This window comes from Vigna unguiculata, chromosome 1 (genome assembly GCF_004118075.2).
Source record: "Vigna unguiculata cultivar IT97K-499-35 chromosome 1, ASM411807v1, whole genome shotgun sequence".
In the NCBI taxonomy this organism is placed as follows: Eukaryota; Viridiplantae; Streptophyta; class Magnoliopsida; order Fabales; family Fabaceae; genus Vigna; species Vigna unguiculata.
The window spans coordinates 13,030,653-13,044,246 of NC_040279.1; positions in this window are offsets into that span (position 1 = coordinate 13,030,653).

Consider the following 13,594-nt stretch of genomic DNA (forward strand, 5'->3'; position numbering starts at 1 on the left):
CTTAGAGAGAAATCAAGACACACGAAGATACCAATATCAAACAAAATTACAAGAACTTGACAAAAGTCAACATAGTACTAAAGAACAAAACAGTACATGGGCCTAAGTCCTATGAGAAAGCCCAAACAGCAGAATCCTGCCCAAGTAAGCTATGCAACTCCATCTCCCTGTTGACCACGACTATTTCTCGCATATGCTCACATCAATAAATTGGTGATCATCACAAAGAGAGAAAAACCACACCACAGAACATACACCAAACAAAAAGGGTAAGCTAGAGTGAAAAAGGATTTATCATACAAACATATACACTTTCACAGTCAAATGTACATACAATATCCAATCATGTTATGACCTTCCAAACAATACACTAAGATTGGAGACACGACTCATCCAAATACATATAATAGAGCGAAAAAGGATTTATCATACAATCATATACACTTTTACAGTCAAATGTACATACAACATCTAATCATGTTATGACCTTCCAAACAATACACTAAGAGGGAGACACGACTCATCCAGATACATATAATTAGTCAGATTCAATGGATGCTTGCACTTGTGGTGGACTTCCCTACTCTACCGAGCTGCTCTCCCGAGCTAAGTGTTACAATGTCTCAACGTCCACACACAAGGTTAGTCCTTAATGGGTTTTGGGCCTCTGCTACTCTCACCACAAGAGTCAGTTCGCTCTATGTGAGACTAACTGACTCCTTAGAGTGTCAAGATGCAACCTTATCTTGAATCCTTACTAAATTATATAGATGGGGCACCACTATGAACTCCCACTAATAGGAGTCATGGAATTAAGTCTCGGCCAACTGAGGTACCACCATGAGGTCTCACCTAGAGACTCATGGAATTACGCCCTAACCAAATACGAAAATGTTCCAACAACCAAGTATGTATTATCACACATATCAAACTCATGCCAATGTTTTCCACCAATTCCCCATTCATAAATCATACCAAGATCATGCCAACCTTATCATTTCCAAACCATAGGTCACTTAATTCATGCATACTTAACCCATTCATGCTTTAACAAGGTAATAAAGTCATATAATAAATTACCAATCAAAGACATGAGACAGAACAGACATCAAACAAACACTTGCGTCAATCTCGCTCAAGCGAAAGGGTTCTTTCGCTCAAGCTACAAGCCCTTGCTTAGGCGAGACTGCCAACAATGAGGGTTATTGATTGTGCAAGTTCTCGCTTAGGTGAGCCCTCCTCGCCTGAGCGAGGCCACCCCTCGCCTAGGCTGAAAATTGCAGCGACGTGCTAAGGTCCCTACATGTTCTCGCTTAGGCGAGCCCCTCTCGCCTGAGCGAGATGTCACCTCGCTCAAACGAGAGCTCTCCGCGTGAGCGAGAGTTCGAGTGTGAATCTGACCTGTTTCTACAAGTCTCGCCTGGGTGAGACAGGTCCGCTTGGGCGAGAGCTTTAGTTTCTCGTCACTGTTTCCCTACAACAGCCACACACACGAATCCAAACCAACATACCAAGGCATTTCATGCATTCACAATATCACACCAACCATAGAATCGTAAAACAACAGTAGGACAAACATGAAATCGAAATACATGAGTAAGTCCTAGCTTCCCTTACCTAGAAATAGCTAGCAAGCGCACTTTGACGCTAAACAGTGAGCACTTCAACTCTAAGAACGGACTCGAGAGCTAAAAAACAGTGAAGCAAGTTCAAGACGGGTTACCAATGTGAACCCTAGGTAGAAATACGACTATAGAGCTAAAAGTAAGGGAGGTACAGATAAGAATCAACTTACGTGGGTGGAAAATGAGTTGAACTTGCTTGAAGACGAATGGATCTCGAAACTCTAACAGAGCTTCTGAAAAGAAATGAGAGCGTATGAGGGGGCTGTTTGCAAAAGTGAAAGCTGAATAGGAGACCCTAACAGCTTTAGGGACCTTAGCACCCTATGGGCCAGCCCTTAGGCCGAACAGATTTAAGGCCAACCCTTAAAACATTAAGACAGAAATAATTGGACCTTACATAACACCTAAACCTTTTCCATCGTCTATTGTTGGAGAAACAAAAAAATGAGGAGCTTCTACTCTCCCCGTAAACTCTCCCTCTCCCACTACCCATATCTCTTTATATTCATGATAACTTTTTATTCAACAATTTTGGTTTTAAATAAAATGTTATGGAAATTTTTGGATGCTGCACCTTTGTTCTTGATTTCATGACAGAGGGAAGTTATTTTTTATATTGCTTTTTGTCTTTCTTGTGATGATTTCAGAACCCCATTTTACAAGTTATATGGTGTCCATTTTCTTAATTCTAAACTCGTGCGTGGGTTGTTCCTACAGCACTTCTCCAAATAAAAAATTGATTAGACTTAAAGATGTGTAACCTTGGGTGGACTTTGGAAGGATTCCTAGGAGAACTTTTGGATCTAATGTTTAGGACATCCAAGGGCTTAAAAAACATCAAGAACCTTAGGGTTTAACTTAAGAAACTAACATAACACCAAAATGAGGGTATTTGGGCAATGTATGGAAAATGAGTTTAACTTTTGATGGCTTAGGGTTTTAGGTCGTACTTTTATGTTTGGAAGTTTATATATATATATATATATATATATATATATATATATATATATATTATTTTTTTTTTCTTTTTTGAAACTTCAATGTGTTGTAAGTAAATAACAACTAGAATCAACTAAAATACTTTTTTAGATTTAATGTGTTTTTGAAGTTTGGTAGTTGCTGGCCGGTTTCCATATATTAGTGCATTGAGTTTTTAATTTGTGAGCATATTTTTGTAAATGCGAGATTTTAGTGAGTATTTTTATTTTAAATAAATTTAATAAAGAGAAAATGAGAAATGAAATCATTAGAAAATTAACTTTTCTAAATTTAGTAAAAATATTTTAATTAATGGATACAATTTTGTTTTTAAAATTTTGTTCTAACCATTAACGAATACATTTATTCAACATTAAAATAACATAACTCAATATTCAAAAGAGTTGAAGCCCTTTATGCTTTTAGAGAAGGAGTGAAATTCTTCTTGAATAATCAATTAGAGAGGATTTCGGAAGGAGTTGTTGCTGTGATACTCTGAGACAAAGGAAGAATTGTTGAGAGTTGGATAATGGGTTCTTTAAAGCTAACTTCCTAAGTAAGGGAAACTAACTTGAATACATATGCCTTTTGGTTAATTGTAGTTGTATGTGATCAATTATTGAATTTTTTAATGAATTGAATGATAGTGTGTAATGTTCAACGACCCACTTTAACTATGTGTCCATTGCACACGTACTTAAAACAAATGTCATGGCATGTTTGTAATTAGTGTGAACTTTAAAACGACAATTTTATAAATGAGCGTCGTTGTTTTTCTGCTGAAAAGGCATAAATAACGACGGTTTTATAAAAGACTGTTGTGAAAATGGTAAAAACAATGATGGGTTGTATCCTAACCGTTATTGAAAAAGAATGAGATGCAATATAACGACGGTTAAGTGAAATAATTGCCATGAATTAGCTTTCAAGAGTTAAAAAGATTTTATCTTTTCACTTTTTCGTGCACAGTATAGTTCATACTTATAAAAATAAAATTAATTATATAAAAAATATCAAAATAATATATTACATAATAAAAATAAATAACAAAAGAAAGTAAAAATAATCAAATATGTGTCTTAGAAACAATTTAATATACTTAAATGAAATCACACAAAAGAAAAAAGATGTATAAGGGTATGATAAAATGAAAATTACATTAGAAATCTGTTCCTGCAGAGAACAAATAAGATGAGTTAGGTACAAGTGTCACCTTATGTAGTCCGCTATCTCTTCAGTTGGCCTTTCCCCGGTTGATACATGTCAGCTTGAACCCAGGAGGGGTTACCTGCAGAAGAGTCTTCGAAGCTCAAGTAAGTCAAAGCTCTCAGAGAGTCAAATCAGTGATTAATGAATGCGTACCTTTAATTATTGGGATCCACGCGCATTTATAGAGCATTAATGATGTCTGATTACCTCATGGGCCGGGCCTTAACTTGGGCTATGGCTTGGGCCATGAGTGGGCTTGGGCCCCAACCCAGGCCCTTGAGACCTATTGAATGCGGGGGCTTCTATTTTCACTAAGTTTATTGGAGTTGTCGGCCTGGACTCTAATCTTATCGGGTCTGCTGTCCGCTGGAGTAGTCGGCTTGGACCGATTACTTACCTTGATGACTTACATTGGTTATACGAGGTGTAGGTTATTCTTCTATATATATAAGTTGAAAACGGTATAAGTTAGGCTAACTCGGCCTAGGCTGAATACTTGGCTGCCTTGATATATGCATTGCTTGCTTATATGGTCGAGTTTGGCTAGGTGTGGTACACCAATCCCCCAGCCTTGTCTGATATGAGATGTCGGTCAAGGATGATATGTGTTGGTATGCTAGCGGAACCGACTAGGTGTGATACAAAATCTATAAAAACTTTTCAGATATAGTTGAAGTGTTGAGAGATAATGAAAATAGTTTTAGTGTAACAAAAATAGTTTTTCAAATAAAACAAACATTAAGAATAAAAAAATAAAGAAAATATATTTTTTATATTACCTACTAAATGAAGGGTTTATGATATAAATCAGATGATGCCTCTGGAGAAGCTTGGTCAATTGTATATCAGAGAGGTAGTGATTATTGATTAAGAATAACAACACCCTGGAGTTAGGATATTACACTTTTATGGTATGAGAGCAATGGTTTTGTTCCAAACATTGTGGAAAGTGGTCTGTCTTTGCTTCTGTTTTGTTGCATTTTGAGTCTTTCTTTATGTTTTCGTAATGGCTATAAAACGTGCTAAGACATCCTTTTCTTCAAGCCATCATTATGCTAATATGGCAAGGTTAGCCCAGTCCATTGAAAGAATGAGCAGTGTTGTTGAGCAACAAAGTGCTACAATGACAACCAACTAGACGACTTGGGACATCTAATGCTTTAACCTAGTGATTACCATTAGTGTACTCGTCAAACATAATGACTTGTATACTACTTAGACTCGTCTAATGCTAAAACTTGGTCTTTTAATTGTCAGAATTCCTACTTAAATTATCGTTTGACTATCAACCATTAAGCACATGTGTAACATCTCAAGATCAGATGATACATGGAAAAACCTCACTTGTGTAAAGGAGTTCACTCATACGAAAGTAAGAAAGGTGCTACATGGAAATACCTCACTTGTGTAAAGGAGTTCACTAACGCGAAAGTAAGAAAAATGCTTTATGCTTTGGAAGTTCCAGATACATTTGAAACTTTAAAATCATAACTCTTTATGTTAGTACCAAAAAAAAAAACTGTTTACAATATCTATTTAAGAGTGTCTAACACCAATATTCTATAAACTTGATTACATTTAAATGAAAACTCTTTTCACAAAACCTTCTCTTTCTTTCTCTCCAAACAACAATTCTACTTTCCTTTCCCTGTTGTGCACTTTAGAAACTCACCTATTATTTGCTTCCGTATAACACTTTATACGATCATCACATACCATACACACTAAAACACTCACATTGAATAATTCTCATAGAACTATCCTTACACGCACAAACATTCCAACAAAAACATCAATACCATTAAGACATAAATCAAGAAAAGATTAGTTTACACACCAAGGCATTCATGCATGGCATAGTTCATCACAGAATTGTTCCCACATAAACATTCACACCATATCAGCTATTGGAATTATGTTATTCAACTAAGGATTAGCTCCCCTTACCAAAAATATGTGATAATACTACCTTCTCGATTTCCAATCCTTAACTCTCCCCTTCCTCTAGCTTGGTCTCCATCTCCTAGCCTTTAGTAAGTCTTTCTACATCCACAAAAAACCTCTCCTTTTTTAGAAGACTGTCCTTTCCTCTAACTCCTCATTCTAATTAGTTTATATAGAGGTTATGGAACTCTTTAGAGAAAGCTAAACATTCATTCTCTAACCTAATTTCATATCTCACATCTCTGCTCTGTCACTTTTAATCATTAATTACTCTTTAGTTCGTATCTTCTTACTTTATTCTTGGCTACTTTTTTAGACACATTATCCTCTTCCTTATGGTTTGGTCTCAACTATAGCTTTAACGTACACTGCTTCCACTCCATTACTCGGCCAACTGTTTTCCTGACACGTATAAAGTTGTTTTGCCTTCTCCATTCCTCCCATTTCCTTATCTTATGACTTCTACATTTTCAAGAATACAACAACAACTCATGATCTTTACTATTTTTCACTTGTCTACTTAGTTCCAGAGTACACCTTATCTAATAGGTGTGTTTACACCAAGCGTCTACTCTTTGTGCAAGTTCAATCATATCATCTTCCTAGTGTAATATTGTCACTGCCTCTGTCTTGCACAACTACTCCTTAACACTATCACCTACTTTATCAAAGTATATTGTTTGCCCAGTCCAGATTCTACATCTTTAATCCCTCACCTCATTCACTTTACTCCAATATATACTCATATAACTACAGGCAATGTTTGTCTCGCAATATTACATCTTGACACTAACATTTGTTCTATCTTTGCAAACTATCTAGCCATTTCAAATTTTATACATTTCCTTGTATACCTACTTCACATTATCTTCGTTTTCCATAAACGTATGTCTAATGCTCCTCCTCCATACTCACCCTCCCTTTTTTTTTCTACAACATATCATTCTCACCTCAACATGCATCTTTGTCTGATGATCCATTAGACAACCTAATCATCCAATGATATATTAGACGAACCAGAGTCTAATGCTCTATTAAACAAGTCTAATGCCCATTAGATGACCTAGTCTGAGTCTAATGCTCATTAGATGACCTAGAGTCTAATGCTCATCAGACGACCTAAAGTCTAATGCCTATCACACAATCTAGAGTCGAATTCTCATTAGATTACCCAAAATCTAATGGACAAGGCATTCACTAGACTTTTTCAAGCACAATTCTTTGCTATTATCACATCCTAAGCTATGTTTAACCACACATCATCCACTATCCTCAAAGGACCCACCATGCATACTCATCAAAAAAATCCTAGGGTCTTATAACATCCATGCATAAGTACAAATCATATTTTGATTTTCAAACCACATCTATTAATAATACAATTCAAGGTAGCATAAAGTGCAAAAAATTCAAACAACCACAAAAGACATCTTATTTTTATTACTAAAATAGGAAATGTTTGGAGCGTCGCGGCCTCCTAAAATACAAGAACGTGGCCTACTAATATGAGTGACATGTGCCAAAATTTTGAATTTTAAATTCTGTCAGAAGCATGTGTTTCTCTCACCCTTCTTTTTATCTGTCACCTTCCATTGAAAAATATCTTCCAGAACCCAGCTCTTTCTTAAATTTCTCTTCCTCCTGCTAGAAACTCCGCAGAGCATTATCTTCCACCCTCTCAATTCCTAACCCTAAAACACACTTTTTTTTATCAACCACACTCTATTCTTTAGAACCAACCATAAATGAGGTAGGGTTTTGTTCATCAGGTTAACATGGTTTTAGATTTCAACGAGTGCACTCTTCCATTATTCAAGCTTCTTCTACGACTCTCCGACTACTCTAGGTTCTTCTTTCTTCCTTTTCATTTGTTACTCTTTTTTCCTTTCTTCTCTAATATTTCTTCTTTTCGTGTTTCTGTGTTATGGAAGCGTCGTTTGGGTACTCCAAATTTTTCTCCATGCAATGATCTACAACTATGGTCTTCTCCAAAGTTTAGTTTTACGAATTATTATGGTAGGTTGAACAAAATGTAACATTTTTTTATTTTTATATTCTTTATAGTTGACTTATTTATGGTTTGATACGTTGTTCTTCAATTTTTAGGATTTTTTCATTCTTCATGAACTTATGCTTTTATGGGGTTTTCTATTCTTCCGACGAGGATTTTTTATGGTGCAAGACTGAGTGAAGAAATTTTAGGTTTTGGTATTCAATGGTTCCAGACTCCGGTTAAACAAAAATTTATGTAAACATTTTTATTGGGAGCTTTGTTTAGTTATAAATTTTTTATTTTTTATTTTTTTTGTAAACAGAGCAAGAGGAACAAGAGAAGTTATCAGGTCAAGTAAGCGGCCTGGGTCGAACACCCTTAATTTGATGTTGGTTCGTTTTAAGTTCCCCATCCTTACCACAAGTAAGCGGCCTGGGTTGAACACCCTTAATTTGATGTTGGTTCGTTTTAAGCTCCCCACCCTTACCACAAGTAAGCGACCTGGGTCAGACATCCTTAATTTGATGTTGGTTCGTTTTAAGTTCCCCACCCTTACCACAAGTAAATGGCCTGGGTCGAACACCCTTAATTTGATGTTAGTTCGTTTCAAGTTCCCCACCCTTACCACAAGTAAGCGGCCTAGGTCGAACACCCCTAATTTGATGTTGGTTCGTTTTAAGTTCCCCACCCTTACCACAAGTAAGCGACCTGGGTCTACTTCCCAAATCAACACAGATATTCACGATAACATCGATCCACACGCTGCTATAACACATCATAACGACATTGCATAATAACAAACATACCAAGAATCAACACCACATTAACAACAAACTATATAATGTACGAGTTAAAGACAATTTAAACGATGTATGAATCATTACAAACTTAGCAGCAAAATGTATAGTATACGAATTAAAGACAAATGAAGCAATGTACGGTTTATTACAAACTTAGAATTCTTAAACAAATGTAAAAATAATAAGCAATCCTCCTAAGTCGCCTTGTCGTCTTCACACTCCGCGGTTGCTTCCGCATTCATCCCCTTATCCGCCACGACCTTCTCCGCCTCTTCTCCAAGGCTGCTCTCGGCTTCATCAATGAGCTGGCCATCCACTACATCTTTATTTACATCAAACCTTGGATCAGCCGCATCAATCTCCTCGCAGAAGAAAGTCGCATGCCTTACCCCTTTTTGGAATCCGTTAATGTGCTCTTGAATAATGCAGCTTTTCAAGTCTTCAAGCTCCACCTCCACGCCTTCATACTTTTCTTTCAACTCATCATAGTCCGCCTCAAGATCAGTTATCCTCCTATTGAGCTTCGTCTCTGAATCCAAACAACGAACCTTCCAGGTCCCCAACCTCTTCTTTTCCTCTTCCCACCCCTCTCCCCTTCTTCCACGCGGCTCTTTCCTCGGCAAACTTGTCAACTTTCTCTTGTAGATCTTCAAGCTTTTCCCAATTCCCTTCCTTAACCTCCCTACGATATAGTGATCCAACCGGCGACTCAAAATTAGCGCCTTGCTCCCAAACTCCACCATTGTCCTCAACTAAAAGGGAATTTAGTACTCCCATCTGCATTAAGGAAATGCGACTTTCCTCCCTCTTTCACCACAACCTTGAAATACCCATCCTTAAAGTGCTTGAACGACTGTGAAAATGCGTCCAACCTGCTAATACTCGGCCTGCTCACCAAGGATAGCCATGTAGTCGGTTGTCGAGGTCTCGTGTCATAAAGTATAAAAATGCACGAGGAGACGGCCGTAGATACAATGATTGGCACAACACACGAAAGGCCTGCAGGTATGCCCAACTATTCAAATGTAGTTGAGTAGGCGCCACGTTTAACTGGCAGAGCACCCCCATGGTAAAATCATCTAGTGCCAACCTAAGATGTAACTGAGAAAAATGACACATATACATGTAAAAAAACTCGTCAGCAGCTCCTTCTTGCCCATGGCAAACGCGCTCAACAACGCTCACCCGTTCCAATGACACGATACCACGGTCCACGCCCTTTGCGATAACGGGGATACAATTCAGCCACAAGTTCAGCAGACGAGACCACCAGAATAATGACGACTGATTTCGAACATTAGCCACAACCCTGTCATAACCGGCTTTAGTCGGCCAGCTACTTTCTACTATCTCTTCAGGAGGATCTTCCCTCACCTTGGTTACCGTCTCCATCGGGATCCTCCCCACCACAGCCATCAGACTGGCACTTTCCTCCTCAAGACACCTACCTACACTCCTCCTAGACTGCATACTCCCACTACTTAACGATGACAACGAAACACTATCACTAGTACTAGACATACCTTTTTTTTGAAAGATGTCGGCAGAAACAAGGGACTAGTCGGATAGTTCTAACACACGCAAGTCTCTAATTTCGAAATCCTCACAAATGAGCCAACGAAAACAAACTCTTTGCGACATTCGCATTTATAAGCATGAATTCCAAACGCCACAACTTCTTCCCGCCAAAAGTCACAACTCATACCAATCGTCACAAGGCACACCAAAGGTCATGAGCACCAGAAACAACGGCGCAAAACCCCTTTTTGATTAGACCTCTAACACCCCTTCACCTGCTACAAACCTCTTCACATTTTTAGCCTTAACACTGTTCATCACATTTAAAGGCTGGGGAATGGTGTACCACACCTAGCCGACCTAGCCAAAAATGCCAACACTTGTCATCCTTTATCGTCATAACTATATCGGCAAAGGTTGGGGGACTGGTGTACCACACCTAGTCGGCCTAGCCGAATAATAACCATAAAACCCATTCGCGTAACCACCAAGGATGTAAATAATAACAATCACCATGCACACGCTAATGTGAATCAAAGTATCTAGCCTAAGCTGCTAAGGAGTAATATCGACCGAACACACTAAAATAACAACAGCGGCCTAAGCCGCTAATCGGCCTAGGCCGTTAACTCTAGGAAATTAAGCAAGGACTTGGGAGAACCAGAACATTTCTGTAAGATCCATAAGGCCCACGATAATCGAACTAAGGGACCTAGGCTAGGGCCTAGGCCCACCTACAGCCCAAACAGGGGCTCAGCCCATGACGTGGCCATACATAATTAATAATCTATAAATATGCATGGACCCCACGAATTAAAGGTACACATTCATTACTCTCTTAATCACGAGATTTGACTTTCTTAGAGATTTTGCTGATTTGAGCTTCGGAGTCTCTTCTACAGGTAACCCCCCTCGGGTCCAAACCGATCACACCGAGATATCCATAGACGACATGTATCAGCCAGGAGGAAGCCTACTGAGGAGATAGCGGACCTGAGTAAGGTAGCACTTGTCTAACATATCTTATTTGTTCTCTACAGGAACAGGTTTACAAGAGTCAAAAAGTGCAGAGAAGAAGGATAGAATGACAATGCTAGAATGATGAAGAGAACTTAGATAGTCAATACCATGGAGTTTGTTTGTTTCAAGGTTGGGAGAATTGATTTTTTATTGAGTTAATTTAAATCTGGCGATCTTAATTGGAAAAGCCTGATCATAGATTTTAAATTGTAGCAAAGGTGACCCTTAACACACAATTATGTTAATTGGTGGAAAGGCTATTGAACTTCAAAGTTTATGATTTAGCATGTTCTATGGTTTATGCTTCTTTCCACTAGGTTTTCTATTGCATGGATTGCCCTTTTCATATATAAGCATGGATTTTGACTGGAGAGATTTTCATTATCGAGTTTGAATGGAGAGATTTCACCGTGTGTACTTTATGTTATAGATTTTTTTTTTCAGGATTGCTTCAAAAGGATTGAAAACAACTTTTTAATTTTCAATCAATCGTGTTCTCGAAAAGAAGTTTACATGTGCTGTCAAGGAGATGTTATGCATCAACCTCAGGTACAACCAATGAATCTTTGGGCTGTTAATTTTATGTCCTCCAAGTTTTTATTGGGTGTTACATTAAGCCTTTCAAAATGTTGCCTGAGGATCCTGATTTTATATGTTGGTAGTGCTCTTCAGATTGCATTCGAGAAGCTAGCTTCTCAAATTCTAGATTTCTTCAGGTTGCACTTCAGCTTTCTCCATAACTAGGTCCAACATAGATTTTCTTTCCAATAACTTCTATAACCTTTATTGATGTAGTTGATTTACCAATCAAGGATCAAGAGCTAACAACTGAAGACATATTTTTGTTTAACTTATTTGAGATGTGATGATGCATTTTTGGTAATCATTGGAGAATTACACCTTATGATGCTTGTGATTCTTCACTGTTGCTTGGGTACTTATGATTTTCTCTATCCGCCAATTGACTTTAAGGTAAATTGTTTGTTCGTCCAGGAGTTCGTTTATTATTCCCGTAACTTGCTTTTCAAACTTGTGAGGCTGATTACGTTTTTTTTTCCTTCTAATTGCAGAATAAATGCAATGTGGGCTATGCATTTATCAATATGCCGTCACCCTCTCTTATTATTCCATTCTACGAGGTTTTTATGGGAATTTCTTTTGCTCATTTTTCTTTTGAATGTTTCTGTTATTTTAGTAAGTGAAAGTTTTCTACAAATAAGGTCACGATTTCTGATATTTTCTTTGTTAAAATTAATTTAGCCGTATATCTTGACATTTAGTTAATCAAGATAGAGTTATTAGAAAAGCTTTATGATATATCCCTTTTGTTAAATGATGCATTATTGGCAACACGATTGATTTTGCAGACATTCAACGGGAAGAAATGGGAGAAATTTAATAGCGAAAAAAGTTGATTCTTTGGCATATGCTTAAATTCAAGGAAAGTCTGCCCTTGTGAGCCACTTTCAAAATTCAAGTTTGATGAATGAAGATAAGCGATGTCGTCCTATTCTTTTCCACTCAGAGGGTTCTAAAGCTGGTGATCTGGTAATTATAATGCATTTGTTGCTTTTGAAAAAATATATGTTGCACTGATTTAGCATTCACTCCAAAAATACCAAAATGACGTTTGTTACTATTCCCTCCATTATATTCTTATCATGAAAGTAAGATATATAATAATGTATTAAATGTCTATGAATCTTTTGTTCTCTTTTTTCTTCTGCTTCAAAAATAGTCTAATTGCTTCATACTTTCATGTAGATTGTACAAGAGCATCTTCCCCAACCCCAACAATTTAAACATTTAGGGACTAATGTCAAGTGAGTTACCTCCAAATGATTTTGCTCAATGAAATGGAGGAACTAACTAATGTTCAAAGAAGCTTTTTGCTAAAAGAAGAGTCAAGGTTTTTAGTAGTTAACTTTCTTTGATTTTTGCTAGGATTGGATATACACATGAATGACTTTTGGAATTTATGTTGTTAGATATGCATATGCAGCCATGTAGTATCTTCTTGGTGTTTGATCAGCAGTGACAAGGATATTGCTAGGTGGTTACAAAAGAAGTTTCATATTCTTAGACAACGGTGAAGTCAACAACTTTGATTTAGGTACCAAAAGCAAAACTTGTTCATCTAAGTCAATAGTTTTTATTCACTCTATAACTAGATAAATAATCATTAACAATAAGTTGTTCTGATTTTTTTGACAAAGTTATTGTGATAAATTTAATTATGCAGGGAATGATTGAAATTATCATGTTTGTGAAACAGCAAAGCAGGGCACTCACCAGTTAAAGCTCAACTATTGGAGATTTTGATATATAAGCATATGAACTGAAAGAAACTACCTTGCTATCAAACTTTTTGGATAAGTAGCATTTTCCTAGCTATTTTTAGTACTTGCTTAAGTAGGATACAAGTTGAAGATAACAATCACTTAAGAAAGTTTCCTTCTAATTTCTTAAAACATTTTGTGTTCTTTGAATTGGTTTCTTATGCAAAA